A 4,437-nucleotide genomic window follows, 5' to 3' on the forward strand; every position below is an offset into this window, starting at 1 on the left:
ATTTTCTTAATAGAGATCCAGAAACACAACAAATCAAAGAAAGGTTGGACAAATGGGATTGCATGAAATTGCAGAGCTTCTGCATGGCAAAGGACATAGCTAGCAAGATCAATAGAAAGCCCACAGATTGGGAGAAGATCTGCACTAGCTATACAACAGACAAGGGTCTCATATCTAAAATATACCTGGAATTCAAAAAATTAAATCCCCCAACAACAAATCTTCAAAGAAACAACTGCCCAATAAATAAGTGGACTAAAGACTTAAAGAGAAACTTCTCTGAAGAGGAAAGAAGGATGGCCAACAGACACATGAAGAAATGCTCAACCTCCCTAGCAATAAAAGAAATGCTAATCAAAACAACATTGAGATACCACCTCACCCCAGTTAGAATGGCAAAAATCAAGAACTCCAATAACAACAGATGGTGGAGGGGATGTGGACAGAAGGGAAGCTTACTTCATTGTCGGTGGGAGTGTAAACTTGTTCAGCCCATGAGATTCTTATCTCCAATTCTTATCTCCACTCTCTGGTGGTAGAGTGCCAGCCTGGAACAAAAAAGCTCAGCAACAGCATCCAGGCCCAGTTCAAACCACTGGACTGGCACAAAAGAAAGAAAATAGAATGAGACATTTCTGTGCAGGAATTTCTTTGGCAATAATGGCCATTTTTTTCTAAAAATGTTTTCATCCCCAGAGAACTCATTTGGAGATTAGAGGTAAGCATTTCATGCATATTCCTGAAAGCAGGGTGATCTCTTTTCAGGCCTGGTCGTTTCTGAGGAGGTAGCTTCATTCTCTAATTCCCTACTCATTTTCATCTTAGCAGTGGTGATTTTGAAGCAGAAATTTGTCACTGTGCTCAGGAGAGGATCAGCAGTGACTCCTCACCCTGGGTTTCTGGTCTACCTCATTGCATGTGACTCCATTCCTCACCTGGACCCTCCTAGTCTTGCTGACAATTCCTCTGCCCTGTTCTTGTCTGTTTCAAGAACATGCATTTGCCTTTCTGTGTCTGACTTCTTGCATTTCCCACAGCGATCTGTAGTTCTACACATGTGGCAGCAAATGACAGGATTTCCTTCTTGTTCCTGGCCTAGTTGTACTTTGTGATGGAAATAGACTACATCTTCTTTTTTGTGTGTGTGAAACATCTTTTTATTAAACAGCAAAGCAGAAATGCAACACAATTTTAAATATTTGTAAATTTAGGTCACAAAAGGGATGCAAAAGGGATGTTTGCAGTACGACAATTACATCTTCATATAGTTAAAGTCATTTATGAAATCTTATACTAGAACATAAGATTATCCCATGATTAAAGTAGTTCAAATCTAATAACCATAAGCTATATTAGTGGATCTCATTTCCTAGTTTAATAACTTAATATTACCTCTGATATTGATTCCTTTACCAAATGGAATCTATGAACTAAATTTTTAGAAATTGTTATGAGAATGACTAAAATTCTACCAACCGATTAGTTAAATTTACAGAGTGAGATAAAAATACTGAGCTTCCCATGCTGCTGATCACATGTATGGTGTATAGTGTACACCACTATATGTTATAGACTTTGATAGACAATTTGCCCCAGGAAAGTTAGAATGAACTTGTGACTTTAAATGAGCATCATTATTCCACAGTACTGTGAAATTTGGGAAATTATGTATTCACTTAACCACAATTTTTAAAAAAAAGAACATCAGGGAAAGTAGGGAGCGAAGGGATGGTAGGGGGAAAACAATGGAGGGGGAAACAATACTCAATAGGAACTGTACTCATTACCTTGTTAACATAACTGTAACCCTCTGTATAGTATCTTTACAATAAAAAAAATTTAAAAAAATACTGAGCTTACCAATTATTATACATATAAAATTCTCTCATTCATGATTCTACTACCAGTATACTCTTCAAGGAATTTGGTAACAGTTCATTGACTAGGTACAACAAATAAACCTTGCAACCAAATCCTAGAGCTGGAATAGCATAGCATGTGGTGTATGTAAGATCAGTCAAACTTAACCCATTTTCATATATATATATATATATCCTGGAAGATCTCTTCTGTGCCAGAGACAATACAAATTGGGAGTGAAAACATTTGGAGTTGGTTGCTATGTTTATCACATTATATTTTTACCTATTTCTATGTATTCCTCCCAGACTTTCTACTTCTAATCAATACATAACCAAAAATTTTTTTTGGGGGGGGGGAGTCCAGTCATGAGGCCGGATCTCTAGGCCTGGGTGCTGTCCCTTCAGCTCAAGGCTAGCCCTCTACAACTTGAGCCATAGCGCCACTTCAGGCTTTTTTCTTTTTGCTTATGTGGTGCTGAGGAATCAAACCCAGGGCCTCATACATGCAAGGCAAGCACTCTACCACTGAGCCACCATCGCAGCCCATAAGCAAAATTCTTATCTTTTCAGATAGCAAGGGGGTTATTTCGTGCAAAAGCAAGTTGGTTCTTTGTTTTTAAACAAAGATAATTTAGTTTCAACAATCCTCTTTATAGTCCAAATCTGCTTTCAAATGATTAAAGAGAAACCATCAGTCCTATATTATTATTAGAAAGTACAACTGACAAACTTTAGGCAAGGTTTTGGTTAACTTCAGGACTTACAGATCAGATTGCTGTCGGGTGATTACTATCCAAAGAACTTTTACAAATGTGAAATTATCTTGACTTAGGAGAAGGTAAATGGGAAGGATGAGGCAGATGGAGGAGAGGCACACAATAGTGAACAGGTACATACATAAAGCTGAGCATTCAGTACATGACTTTGGTCACATTTTAACAACATGGTTATTTTCTTGTATATCTTATTAAGTAAGCGTGTAATAAAAGACTAAGCCTATATACCAAAGCAAATTCAATAAAACATTCATTTTCAAGTTTCATAAATATATGCAATTCTAATTATAAAGTCTTTACAATACATCTGCACATTTTCTTAGACTAACATAATACACAGACTCATGGAAGTCTCCTCTTAAGTAGTTAATTTTGCCTAGATTTGAATTTTAATAAACATTCAACGAAGCCACAAACAAAGGTACTGTAACGTTTGGTATCTTCCCTAATTTTAAAGGGGAGAGAGAAGGAGGGTGGGGGAAGGGATGGAGAGAAAGAAAGAAGGAGAGAGACAGGGAGAGTGAACCAGCAATTCCGTAAATGAGAAGGGAACTAAATCTCTTACTTTCTTTTACTTTTCATGTCAGTTGTTTGGAAAACACTAGAAGCAGACATGAGGTTTTCTATATATTGTCCAAAAACATGGTCTTCTGATTTTAGCTTCAGGTTTTCTTCCTTAACTGCATCTACTCTTGCTGAGAGATCTTCAAGTGTGTGTTGGAGTTCCAACACTTAATTAATGTCGTGCTTTTTCCTCCAGTTCTATCTGATTTTCAGCATTAACATCCATGTCAGCTTTCATCATCCTGGCACAGAACTGTGCCTCAGACTCAAAAATTCTGATGAAAGGTCCTCATAGGCACCCGGAGGGGCGGCATCTCAAGATCATGCCTCTGGCCCGGGACTCAAGCACCGACTTACCAGGCTAAATCTTCTTTATGCATTCATCCACAGTTGGGCCTGTGACTCCACTGCTCTGAACCTGGCTGACTTTGCTACACATGACCATGTTCAGTGTCACTCATTTCTCTGCAGACACCATGGAGCTTCTGGGTTGTTTCTTGGCTGTGGTGAATAGTGCCCCAGTAGACATGGTGTTCAAGGACCTACATATTCTTGAGAATATGCCTACATATTTCATTTTCTGTTGTTTTTCTCGGTCAGTTGTTGGGCCTAAACTCTGGTACAGGGTGATGTTCTTCAGCTCTTCAGCTCAAGGCTAACACTCTACAACTTTAGCCACAGCACTACTTCTGGCTTTTTCTGCTTAGGTGATGCTGAGGAATTGAACCCTAGTCATCATGCATGCAAGGCAATCAGTCTACCACTGAGCTACCTTCTCAGCCCCTCATTTTCTATTCTTTTTTCTTGTGGTCAGTCATGGGGCTTGAACTCGGCCTGGGCACTGTCCCTGAGCTCTTCAACTCAAGGCTAGGGCTCTACCATTTGAGCCCCAGTGCCACTTCCAGCCTTTGCTGCTTATGTGGTGCTGAGGAATCAAACCCAGGGTCTCCTGTATGCAAGGCAAGCAGTCTATCACCGAGCCACCTCCCCAGCCCCTCTTTTGCTTTTGAAGACAGGGTCTCAACGTTGTAGTCCAGGCTAGCCTTGTACCTAGTATCCTCTTGCCTCAGCCTCCTCAGGGCTGGAATTTCAGGTGCATGTCACTAAGCCCAGCTGCATTATTTACCTAGCTGTTCATCAGTTCCATTGCGATCCCAAAGAGATGCTTAAATGTCTTGATGAGAGGATCATCTGCAGAGAAGCTCTCAGTCTCTCTTTTCTTTCCCGGGGTGTAG

General features: G+C 39.8%; 1 pseudogene; it reads right to left on the reverse strand.

The window, feature by feature from the left end:
* Positions 1-3,199: 3,199 nt before the first annotated feature.
* LOC122125480 lies at positions 3,200-3,443 on the reverse strand (annotated as a pseudogene).
* Between the last annotated feature and the right edge of the window lie 994 nt (positions 3,444-4,437).

The sequence above is a fragment of the Dipodomys spectabilis genome, unplaced genomic scaffold (assembly GCF_019054845.1).
Source record: "Dipodomys spectabilis isolate Male_0828 unplaced genomic scaffold, ASM1905484v1 ptg000266l, whole genome shotgun sequence".
NCBI lineage: Eukaryota > Metazoa > Chordata > Mammalia > Rodentia > Heteromyidae > Dipodomys > Dipodomys spectabilis.